We start from the raw sequence: 13,225 nt of genomic DNA, 5'->3' as shown, positions 1-13,225 counted from the left end.
TGGCATGAAAAACTTTCGAGACTATTTATGTAATACGCCAACAGATGGCAGCACAAGGTTGCATGAACAGTCACAGGGAGCACTGGTCTTCATAAGTCAGTGTGCCAAAGATGTCGTCCTGTGTAGAACAGGAGCTGTGCAACTGGTGCTATTCCGACTATTTTGCAATTTTTTCGGAAGATTGCTATAAGAGGTGGCATCAAAACTTTTTGAGACTGTTTATGTAACACGTCAACAGATGGCAACACAAGGCTGCATGCACAGTCACAGGGAGCATCTGTCTTCATAAGTCAGTGTGCCAAAGACATCGTCCTGTGCAGATCGGGAGCTGTGCAACTGGTGCTATTCTGACCACGTGCGTTACCACGTCTGCTATTTATTACAGGTTTACTTATTTATTACAGGTACTTATATTTATGCAGCGCTTTACATATATATTGTACATTCACATCAGTCCCTAACCCTCAAGGGGCGTACAATCTAAGGTCCCTAACTTACATTCATACATACACATACTAGGACCAATTTAGACAGGAGCCAATTAACTTACCAGCATGTATTTGGAGTGTGGGAGGAAACCGGAGTACCCCGAGGAAACCCACGCAGGCACAGAGAGAACATGCAAGACTTATGAAGGCCATTGCTCCCTGTGACTGTGCATGCAGCCTTCTGCTGCCATCTGTTGGCATGTTACAAAACTAGTCTCAAAACATTTTGATACCACCTTGTATATGCAATATATTATTGAATTGGAAGGATTGGAATTGAAAGGATTCAATATTTTTGCACGCTAGTCCAACCCACCAAGAGAAATGGCATGAGCTGATTGAAGAATATCGACTGCCGTCATGTGCATCCCTATTAGCGAATGGAACGAAATTCGGAGTCATTCGTTTTCCGAATTATCAAAAGAATTAGAAAATTGAATTAAATTCCCCACGGCCCAAACTGCTATATCATCCCGTGAAGTCGTCTGAATGAAACAAATGCATTTGTTAATTTCAGAATAACTTTTTCGGATTCTTTGACATTCGTTTTCTACATCCATTCAGAGAATCGCATGCTGTACATCCAAATCTCTGAAAATTCAATTTTCGTCTGAAAAATGAATAGAAACGAAACGCGTATGTTTAATGTTTATGGAACGGGCACGGAGACCCCTCAGGCTGTGGGGGAAAATGATGACCGGGACAAAGCAATGTATTCCTTTCAATGCCCAAGTCAAGATCAATGACGTTTGTTCTGTCCTGATCACGATCTCCATCTGCACCCATCAGAGATGCCAATTTTCCCCCCTTACGGTAGCATCCCTAGGGGGGTGCGGCCCACACCGGGTGATACCGTCACAGGGGGTGCAGGAGCAGGATGCCGGCACAGTGACAGCTGCCCCCGCCCCGGTGTAGCGGTAAAATGAGTATCCCGTGAAGCAGGGGCGGACTGACCATTCTAGCACTCGGGCACTGCCCGAGGGCCCGTGGTCAGTTGGGGGCCCCATGAAATGCCCCTGGTACCTTTTATAGGCTTTTTTGGGTGTGATTTGTGTGTGGGCAAGGACACAGGGGCCCCATGATCCCCTATTGCCCCGGGGCCCCATGAGTTGTCAGTCCACCCCTGCCCTGAAGCAACTACGCATGTGCGGGTTTCAGACCGAAGAAGCCGATCACCGGCTCTGTGCTAAAGTCGGCTTCTTCGGCGTGAGACCGGCACATGCGCAGTTGCTTCAGGGGATACATATCTTCACGGGATACTCATTTTACCGCTACGCCGGCGCCGCTCCTTCCTCTCTGGAGGGGTGACACCACCAGGCGACACCAACCCTAGGGACGCCTCTGCCCCCTTATCTTTATTTTGATACCAAAACCCTTCCTATGGTAAATTGGGGGCACACCCAGACATTTCTGACCCAGCAATTGGTAATCCAATACCACAGAAGGGCACAGATTATGGAAATTATTATTATTATACAGGATTTATGGCGCCAACAGTTTGCTCAGCGCTTTACAATATAACGGGAGACAATACAGTTCAATACAAGAGGGATAGGAGGGCCCTGATCCTGGGAGCTTACAATCTAAGAGGGAGGGGCTAGTGGTACAAAAGGTAATAACTGTGGGGGATGGACTGGTAGGAGGAATAGAAGATTCCATTATTAGCTGAGGGCAGGATAGGCTTCACTGAAGAGATCGGTTTTCAGAGATCGTCTAAATGTGAGCAGAGTAGGTGATAGTCTGATAAATTGGGGTAGAGAGTTCCAGAGGATGGGGGAAGCTCTGGAGAAGTCCTGGAGACGAGCATGGGAGGAGGAGACAAGGGAGCTAGAGAGCAGGAGGTCGTGCGAGGAGCGGAGTGGACGGAAGGACTAAAAGAAATGATCTTTTAGTTTGCATAACTAATCCAGAGATTATGGCTCACCTTGAATTTAAGGACTTCTATTCCATCCAGGATATTTCAGTGGCTACCGGCCAATTTCCCTTTCGAATGGCTAGAATCCAACAGAAAGTACTTGGGAACTTCCACGGGACCTTTCCCTCCTCTACCCCATAAAATCAAACAAGACCTAATCCTCTGGCATACGGGCAACTTATCCGGAACATGAACATTCTTCTCCTTATCTTCCACTTAATACGAGTTCTTATACCAGCTTCTTTCCTAAAAGCCCTTGGCAGAACATTTCCCCAATTTCCCTGGGGCCCTAAACCCTCAATGGGGCCCTAAACCCTCGAGTCTACGGGAGACTTACGTCTACAGGCAGTGGTGTATTTAGATCTTGGGCTGCCCTAGGCAAGACAGAAATTGGGTGCTCCCCCCATGGAGAGAACCTGACATTGACCAACACCCCCACCCAGGGGCAGACTGACAACTCATGGGGCCCCCAGGCAATAGGGGATCATGGGGCCCCTGTATCCTTGCCCAAACTCAAAGCACACCAAAAAAAAGCCTATAAAAAAGTACCAGGGGCATTTCATGGGGCCCCCTACTGACCATGGGCCCTCGGACAACGCCCAAGTGCTCGAATGGTCAGTCCGCTCCTGCCCCCACCTGAGAGAGCCTTCCACTAACAACCCCCCCCTCCCTGATCTCTGCACCTCTCCCCCTCCTCTCATCCCTGACCTCTGCGCCTCACCCCCCTCTCATCCCCGACCCCTGCGAAGACATCTTCACAGCTCCAGACATCCCCAGGAACAAGAGTCAAGCTCATCCCTGATCTCTGCGCTCCCCCCCCATCCCTGATCCCTACGCCTCACCCCCTCTCATCCCTGATCTCTGCGCCTCTCCCCCCCCCCCCCCCCCATCCCTGATCCGCACTCCTCACCCCCTCTCATCCCTGATTTCTGCGCCTCCCCCCTCCTCTCATCCCTGATCCCTACGCCTCCCCCCTCCTCTCATCCCTGATCTCTGCGCCTCTCCCCCCCATCCCTGATCCCTACTGCTCACCCCCTCTCATCCCTGATTTCTGCGCCTCCCCCCTCCTCTCATCCCTGATCCCTGTGCCTCTCCCCCTCCTCTCATCCCTGATCCCTACGCCTCATCCCTGATCTATGCGCCTCTCCCCCCCATCCCTGATCCCTACTCCTCACCCCCTCTCATCCCTGATTTCTGCACCTCCCCCCTCCTCTCATCCCTGATCCCTGCGCCTCTCCCCCCCCCCATCACTGATCTCTGCGCCTCACCCCCCTCTCATCCCCAACCTCTGCGCCTCACCCCCCTCGCATCCCCTACCCCTGCGCCTCAACCCCCTCGCATCCCCGACCCCTGCGCCTCACCCCCCTCGCATCCCCGACCCCTGCACCTCTCCCCCCTCGCATCCCCGGCCCCTGCGCCTCACCCCCCTCACATCCCCGACCCCTGCGAAGACACCTTCACAGCTCCGGACATCCCCAGGAACAAGAGTCGGGCTCTTCATACACCATCAAGCAGCCCACAACCTCTCTCGGATCCCACCTCGTCCCCATGCCGCATGTGTCTCTTCTTCCACTCCTTCTTCCGGAGGGCGGTGTTGCCCCTCTGAAAAATGCCGCCCTAGGCAAATGCCTTGTTTGCCTTGTGGTAGATACGCCCCTGTCTACGGGGTTCAGACTTACGTGCCAGTGTACATCATGGGTAGAACCAAAAGATAACACCTCTCTAATGGCACCGTCCCATTTAATTACTGGAAATGATACCAAAATCCTACTCCATTTTCTTACCAGTTGAAGAAGAAAGTCAATTGGGACTCTAATTGTACCTTCCCCACCTCCCTATAGAAGAACTACTGCTAAAGGGCGGCAGGGCTGCGCAAAATCACATGTGTATATATATATATATATATATATGTGTGTGTCTGTGATTTTGCATTACCGGGTAGGGGGCACACGCCACCCTACTTGCGCCGCCATTGGCGGCTACTTATGCCGATGACTGGGTCCCGGCCGGAGATTCCCCGCTGCCACCCGACGATCACCGAGGAACAGTGAAAGGGGACAGACCTCTGTGTAAACAACACAGGTCTCTTTCCTGCCAGTAGTAATATGCTGCTGTGTACTTCTCTGTACAGCAGAGCAATACAAAGCAGCATGTTTACATAGTAAAAAACAAACAGCACACAGTTAACCCTTTGATCGCCCCATATGTTAACCCCTTCCTCCACAGTGCCATTAGTACAGTGTCAGTGCTTTTTATTAGCAATGATCACTGTATGAGTGTCAGGGCGGCACGGGTGCGCAAAATCACATATATATACGTGATTTTGCATTTCCGGGCAGGGGGTGCGCACAAGCCGTCAATCACCGGGTCCCAGCCGGTGATTACTCGCCGGCACCCGGTGATTACCGAGGATCTCCAATGGGGAGGAGAACTGTTACGTTTACTAACAGTTCTCCTTCCTGTCAGCTTTGGGCACACTGCTTTGGATGGCTGTGATGTCCAAAGTGGTGTGCTTACAGTAAAGCACACGGACACAGCCTCATAGTAAAACACTCCCTGCGCACAGTTAACCCTTTGATTGCCCCTCATGTTAACCCCTTCCTGCCCAGTGCCATTAGTACAGTGTTTGTGCTTTTTATTAGCACTGATCACTGTATTAGTGTCAGGGTGTCACGGGTGCGCGAAATCACGTGTATATATACGTGATTTTGCATTTCCGGGCAGGGGGAGCGCACGAGCTGTCAATCACCGGGTCCCAGCCGGTGATTACTTGCCGACGCCCAGTGATTACCGAGGATCTCCAATGGGGAGGAGAACTGTTATGTTTACTGACAGTTCTCCTCCCTGTCAACTCAGGCACACTGCACAGCACAGCCATCCAAAGCAGTGTGCACACTGCTTTGGATGGCTGTGCTGTCCAAAGTGATGTGCTTACAGTAAAGCACACGGACACAGCCTCATAATAAAACATTCCCAGCACACAGTTAACCCTTTGATCGCCCCTCATGTTAACCCCTTCCTGTCCAGGGCCATTTGTACAATGTCAGTGCTTTTTTTTAGCACTGATCACTGTATTGGTGTCACTGGGGATGTCAGTGACACCAAGTCAGTTCCCCCCCAGTGTCAGAATTCCCACCGCAGTCCTGCTATAAGTCACTGATTGCCGCCATTACTAGTATAAAAAAAAAATCAGCTTGGTAGTGGGAAATGGCCGGCATCGGCATTGTGAGGTCTTAGCATGTTATTGAACAGGATGAGACTTCACAGGAGTCATGCAGGCTTCACAATGCCAGACATTTGCACCTACCAAGCTGCCTGGCTAGTGACTGCTGTCACTTTGAGCACACTTTACAAGGCAGCCTATGTTATCCTCTTGAGAACCTTCCTTGGTCCCCTGACTATAGGCACTAGCTGGACCATTTTTCACAAATTTTCCCTAGAGAGGACAATGTTGCGCACAGTGGACACAGGAACATTAAGACCTGATAATTGCTACAGGTGAGTTTAAAATGATTCTAAAGGTTAATTTTTGTAAAATAACAAACATGTTATACTTATCTGCTGTGTGCAGTGGTTTTGTGCAGAGCAGCCCAGGCCCTCCTCTTCTCGGGGTCCCCCCGCCGGCACCCCTGGCTCCTCCTTTCTGTCACGTGACAGCTTGCTATGGGGGAACCCGAGCAGGCATGTTCCCAAGCCGCTGCTCCATGTGTCCACTCACACACGTAGCTGTGGCTTGGCCCTGCCCCTCTCTTTGCTCATTGGCTGACTGGATGTAATTGACAGCAGTGGGAGCCAATGGCTCCCATTTGCTGTCTCAGCCAATGAGGAGGCAGAGACTTGGGACAGCCGAGGCTGTCATGCACCTCGCTGGATCGGGATGGGGCTCAGGTAAGTATTGAGGGGGCTGGGGGCACTCCCACACGCAGAAGGTTGTTTTACCTTGATATATAGAATGCATGAAGGTAACAAACCTTGAACCTTTACAACCGCTTTCATTACAAACTACAGGAGCATCACAAACGTGGAATGCAATTATTTCTTACAGGGTGCCAATAATTTTGTCCGGTCCATTTTTGGGGTTTTGCCTGGAATGAGTCAGATTTGACTTTCTGTTTCTCCACCTTTTTTTTGTGTCATCCCAATACAAACAAAAGAAATAAACATGAGAATGCCGAAACATTTGTAATTGCGACAATTTTCTGGGCAAAGTGGTGCGTTATCTGACAGAAATGCAAGGGGGACAATATTTCTGGGCCATGACGGTACACTTTGCACACCCAGATATTACCTTGTAAAAGTAGCCATGACAACTTCACAGTGCTGTACATAGCCTGTGCATTGCAGAGCTGTGGGAGGAGCCCAGCAGGCTCCACCCACTACAGGCTTCCTGCAGTAAACTACAGGAGGGGGTGGAGCATCCAACACATATAAGAAGCCAGAAACAGACTCAGCCCACCAGGCTCCACCTTTCACTAAAAATGCCAGCTTCGGACTTTCCCTCCATTCCTGTGCTGAGTTCCCGGGTCTGTACCCCCGCTGTGCCCATTATGAGGGGTTCCCACCATCCCTGTGCTGAGTTCCCGGGTCTGTACACCCGCTGTGCCCATTATGAGGGGTTCCCACCATCCCTGTGCTGAGTTCCCGGGTCTGTACACCCGCTGTGCCCATTATGAGGGGTTCCCACCATCCCTGTGTTGAGTTCCCGGGTCTGTACACCCGCTGTGCCCATTATGAGGGGTTCCCACCATCCCTGTGTTGAGTTCCCGGGTCTGTACACCCGCTGTGCCCATTATGAGGGGTTCCCACCATCCCTGTGCTGTGTTCCCGGGTCTGTACACCCTCTGTGCCCATTATGAGGGGTTCTCACCATCCCTGTGCTGAGTTCCCGGGTCTGTACACCCGCTGTGCCCATTATGAGAGGCTCCCACCATCCCTGTGCTGAGTTCCCGGGTCTGTACACCCGCTGTGCCCATTATGAGGGGTTCCCACCATCCCTGTGCTGAGTTCCCGGGTCTGTACACCCGCTGTGCCCATTATGAGAGGCTCCCACCATCCCTGTGCTGAGTTCCCGGGTCTGTACACCCGCTGTGCCCATTATGAGAGGCTCCCACCATCCCTGTGCTGAGTTCCCAGGTCTGTACACCCTCTGTGCCCATTATGAGGGGTTCCCACCATCCCTGTTGTTTTTTTATATTATTTTTCATTATGGAGGATGTAACAGACGTAGCGGGGACACACAAGAGTTGGCAGGAACACCTAAATCTCTCTGTTGGATGAGAGGAGAGTCAGGGATTATGGCTGGGAAATCCCAATACCAGAGCATCCAACTCATACAAGAAGCCAGAAACGGACTCAGCCCACCAGGCTCCACCTTTCACTAAAAATACCAGTTTGGACATATCCTTAAAGCTGAACTCCGAGCACAAAAACTTTCATTTAAATAGATTCCTCACTAGCGGCAGAGGATATAAATCCACCAAATGACTTTGCAAACCCAGATATTACCATGTGAAAATAGCAGTGACATCATCACTGAGCAGAGCTGTGGGAGGGGTCCAGAAGGCTCCACCCGATACAGAAAACTTGGGGGGCGGAGACAAGACCAGCCACCCTGCACAAGGAAAGGTTGCAGCAGTGAGCGGTCTTTATTCCAGGAAGTCTCACACTGGATGACTGCACAGATCTGGAAGAAATACACAAAGCTCACCGAGATTCAGGAAGAATACACAGGAGAAACGGATTTAGGCTGGCCATACACTATACAATTTTCTGTCCAATTTCCTTTAGATTTACCTTCAACTGTGTAGTGCAAGGGCTGGCCTAATTGGATGCAATTGAAATTGTTGTTAGGTTTGACCTCCTATTATTTGGTAAATCTAAACCAAAATCTCAAGAAAATCGTATAATGTATGGCCGGCCTTAGATGATATTTGCTCATCCCGGAGTTCAGCTTTAACACTTTCCCAGTGTGCACCTGGGTAGCGTTTTGCATGTTTCGCTCTGATTGGTTGATGTGTAATATTTTGACACCAAAATTCACGTGTATAGTATATTGCAGGCTAACGTGACACCCCAAGATGGAAAGATTGCCGTGGTCGGTCAGCTGACATGTTTTATTACCAATGAGATCGTTTCGGTGATGATGTCATGTGACCATGGTTGGTGTGGCTGCGTGTAATCATCTGGGCATTTTCAGTGGTTTTACAATAACATGGTGAGTCATGCGGTTCGTCTTTCATGCGGTCCCTCGCCGGTCATGTGAGCCCAGGTTACGGTTAGATCAGAAATCCCCTTTTTTTTTTACTAACAGAATTGTTTGGGTGTCTGCATTTCTAGGTGATAGTTTTTTTTATGAATGAATATTTACAGTATGTACTAATTCACATGGGGGGGGTATCATGGGGGCCCCATAGTTTGAAAGGGTGCTTCCAGATTCCAACATAAGCCCCTTGCTTGCAGACCCCCGCAACCACAGGGCCCAGGGTTGGGGAGAAGAGGCACAGTGGCTCAATGGTTAGCACCTCTGCCAGGCAGTACTAAGGTCATTGGTTCAAATCCCAACCACAGCACCACCTGCCTGGAGTTTGCATATTCTGCCTGCGTGGGTTTCCTCCGGGTACTCTGGTTTCCTTCCACACTCCAAAGACATGCTGGTAGGTTAACTGGCTCCTGTCTAAATTGTCCCCAGTATGTGTATGTATGAATGTGAGTTAGGGACCTTAGATTGTACACCCCTTGAGGGTTAGGGACCTTAGATTGTACGCCCCTTGAGGGTTAGGGACCTTAGATTGTACGCCCCTTGAGGGTTAGGGACCTTAGATTGTACGCCCCTTGAGGGTTAGGGACCTTAGATTGTACGCCCCTTGAGGGTTAGGGACCTTAGATTGTACCCCCCTTGAGGGTCAGGGACCTTAGATTGTACGCCCCTTGAGGGTCAGGGACCTTAGATTGTACGCCCCTTGAGGGTCAGGGACCTTAGATTGTACGCCCATTGAGGGTCAGGGACCTTAGATTGTACGCCCCTTGAGGGTCAGGGACCTTAGATTGTACGCCCCTTGAGGGTCAGGGACCTTAGATTGTACGCCCCTTGAGGGTCAGGGACCTTAGATTGTACGCCCCTTGAGGGTTAGGGACCTTAGATTGTACGCCCCTTGAGGGTTAGGGACCTTAGATTGTACGCCCCTTGAGGGTTAGGGACTGATGTGAATGTACAATATATATGTAAAGCGCGGCGTAAAATTGATGGCAATATATAAGTACCTGAAATAAATTAACATGGGGGCAATGTGATTTGATAGGGGAGTCCCCTCTTGGCAAGGACCTGCCCCCCCCCATAGTAATGCCATGTGGCCTGGTATGATTAAAAGGGGAAGGGGGTACACCAGGGGTGGACTGACAATTCATGGGGCCCCCAGGCAATAGGGGTTCATGGGGCCCCTGTGTCCTTGCCCAAACTCAAAAAAGCCTATGAAAAAGGTACCAGGGGCATCTCATTGGGCCCTCAGGCTGTGCCTGAGTTTCCAAATGGTCACTCCACCCCTGGGGTACACAATTATTATTATACAGGATTTATGGAGCCAACAGTTTGCCCAGCACTTTACAATATAACGGGAGACAATACAGCAACAATACAGTTCAATACAAGAGGGATAGGAGGGCCCTGATCCTGGGAGCTTACAATCTAAGAGGGAGGGTCTAGTGGTACAAAAAGGTAATAACTGTGGGGGATGGACTGGTAGGAGGAGTAGAAGATTCCATTATTAGCTGAAGGATAGATTTCCCTGAAGAGATCGGTTTTCAGAGATTGCCTAAACGTGAGCAGAGTAGGCGACAGTCTGATAGATTGGGGTAGAGAGTTCCAGAGGATGAGGGAAGCTCTGGAGAAGTCCTGGAGACGAGCATGGAAGGAGGAGACAAGGGAGCTAGAGAGCAGGAGATCATGCAATCATCCCCCATCTCTTTCCTGGCTGGTCAGGCTGCATATGCATTTTAAAAGTCTGGTATGGGTTTTTAGAGGGACCCCCACTCTATTTTTCTTTTGTGGGAATCCCCTTAAGGCCCCCCCCATTCATCTTTGGTGACCTCCGATCCTTAGTCTATTCCAGGTTTTCCTCCTCTCCCTTTCAATTGAGACATGCAATTTTCACACGATTCTGTGTGTCGCATTGGGCAGCTCTTTGCGCGTTTCCAGAAAAGACGCTCCTTTTCGGGCGACAAGCTTCACGCGATTTGTAAGCGCTCCTGCACGCGGGACGCTTTGATAACGCTGGTAACATTAGCTGTGTAAAGTCATGTTATCAACATGCGTTTTTCAGCGTTTTTGCATTTGCTTTTTCCCGCGTTTGCGTTTTTTAATGTTTTTCTTTTTACCAAAAATAAATACATTTTTTGGGTCAAATAAAGACCAAAGATTCTGGTTTGCTGTAATTTACTGCATTTTGCCGTGTTTTTCAGCGTTAGAGTGTTTTTACAGCTAAAAAACTTCTCTAGAATCCCGCTAGTTTTTTTTTTTTCCAGCCAAAAAACGTTGATTCCATTGTGTGTGTGTATGGACACCGAGGATAACATGCTGGGGGGTTTACTGGCTGTAGAAAAAAATGTCAAAAGCAAAAAACAGCCGCTATAAAAACGTCCCGTGTGCATGAGGACTTTAAGGTGCGGTTTGCCGCGATTGCCTGCGGCGGAATGACATCGCGTTTGGGGGGCCATTGAAGGACAATGGCACTGCCGCACGATTTTGTGAGATGCGGCCTGAAATGGATTTAAGGTGTTTGCTGGGGGACCTCACACTTTTTTTTTTCTTTACATGATGTACCTCCTTAAAATCCATGCCAGAATCAGAGTCTGCGTTGTATTCTGGGCGACATTTTTTTGTCATAGGATGTGCTACAGCAAAAGTGATATTTACTAAGAAAGAAAAGAAAAGATACAATTTAAATTGGCAGCAAATGACATTTCATTACCCTTCACACATGGCCTGGACAAGGGTTGGGCAGGAGGGGCAGCTGCCTTGGGTGCAGAGAAGCAAAGGGGCACAGAATAGATGCAGGGTGGTACACCCATTCTATGGCTCAGTAGGGGGGTGTAATTCTAGATCCTTGCCCTGGGCGCAGGGAAGCAAGGGGGCAAAGAATAGATGCAGGGTGGTACACCCATTCTATGGCTCAATGGGGGAGGGGGGCGTAATTCTGGTCCCTTGCCCTGGGCGCAGAGAAGCAAGGGGGCAAAGAATAGATGCAGGGTGGTACACCCATTCTATGGCTCAGTGGGGGGGGGGTGTAATTCTAGATCCTTGCCCTGGGCGCAGAGAAGCAAGGGGGCAAAGAATAGATGCAGGGTTGTACACCCATTCTATGGCTCAGTGGGGGAGGGGGGCGTAATTCTGGTCCCTTGCCCTGGGCGCAGAGAAGCAAGGGGGCAAAGAATAGATGCAGGGTGGTACACCCATTCTATGGCTCAGTGGGGGGGGGGTGTAATTCTAGATCCTTGCCCTGGGCGCAGAGAAGCAAGGGGGCAAAGAATAGATGCAGGGTGGTACGCCCATTCTATGGCTCAGTGGGGGAGGGGGGCGTAATTCTGGTCCCTTGCCCTGGGTGCTGGACGACCCCCATCCCGGTACTGCCCTCACATTACATAGTTTTGTTAAATCTCCAGCTGACCATACACTATCTGTCAGGAAGTACATCTGTCCAGGAAGTAGATGGTGACCCTGGATGATGCCTGAACAAAGATGGCGCCGTCCCACTGGAGAGAAAAGCAGATGAAGTCGTTGTCAGGGGGGAGGGCTGTGATATCTAAGCTGGCATCTCTGTCCGGGAAGTAGATGGTGACCATGGATGATGCCTGAACAAAGATGGCGCCGTCCCACTGGAGAGAAAAGCAGATGAAGTCGTTGTCAGGGGGGAGGGCTGTGATCTCTCAGCTGGCACCTCTGTCCGGGAAGTAGATGGTGACCCTGGATGATGCCTGAACAAAGATGGCGCCGTATCACTGGAAAGAAAAGCAGATGAAGGCGTTGTCAGGGGGGAGGGCTGTGATCTCTTGGCTGGCACCTCTGTCCAGGAAGTAGATAGATGATGCCTGAACAAAGATGGCAGCACATCTGTCCAGGAAATAGATGGTGACCTTGGATGATGCCTGAACAAAGATAGCGCCCTCCCACTGGAGAGAAAAGCAGATGAAGTCGTTGTCAGGGGGGAGGGCTGTGATCTCTCAGCTGGCACCTCTGTCTGGGAAGTAGATGGTGACCCTGGATGATGCCTGAACAAAGATGGCGCCGTCCCACTGGAGAGAAAAGCAGATGAAGTCGTTGTCAGGGGGGAGGGCTGTGATCTCTCAGCTGGCACCTCTGTCCGGGAAGTAGATGGTGACCCTGGATGATGCCTGAACAAAGATGGCGCCGTCCCACTGGAGAGAAAAGCAGATGAAGTCGTTGTCAGGGGGGAGGGCTGTGATATCTCAGCTGGCATCTCTGTCCGGGAAGTAGATGGTGACCATGGATGATGCCTGAACAAAGATGGCGCCGTATCACTGGAAAGAAAAGCAGATGAAGGCGTTGTCAGGGGGGAGGGCTGTGATCTCTTGGCTGGCACCTCTGTCCAGGAAGTAGATAGATGATGCCTGAACAAAGATGGCAGCACATCTGTCCAGGAAATAGATGGTGACCTTGGATGATGCCTGAACAAAGATAGCGCCCTCCCACTGGAGAGAAAAGCAGATAAAGGTGTTGTCAGGGGGAAGGCTGTAATCTCTCAGCTGGCCCCTCTGTCCAGGAAGTAGATGGGTGATGCCTGAACAAAGATGGCAGCACCTCTGTCCAGGA

The sequence above is a fragment of the Staurois parvus genome, unplaced genomic scaffold (assembly GCF_062004578.1).
Source record: "Staurois parvus isolate SC_StPar_1 unplaced genomic scaffold, SC_StPar_1.0 ptg001742l, whole genome shotgun sequence".
Lineage (NCBI taxonomy): Eukaryota > Metazoa > Chordata > Amphibia > Anura > Ranidae > Staurois > Staurois parvus.
The sequence above is the reverse complement of the archived record's forward strand: the minus strand, read 5'-3'. Positions refer to the sequence as shown.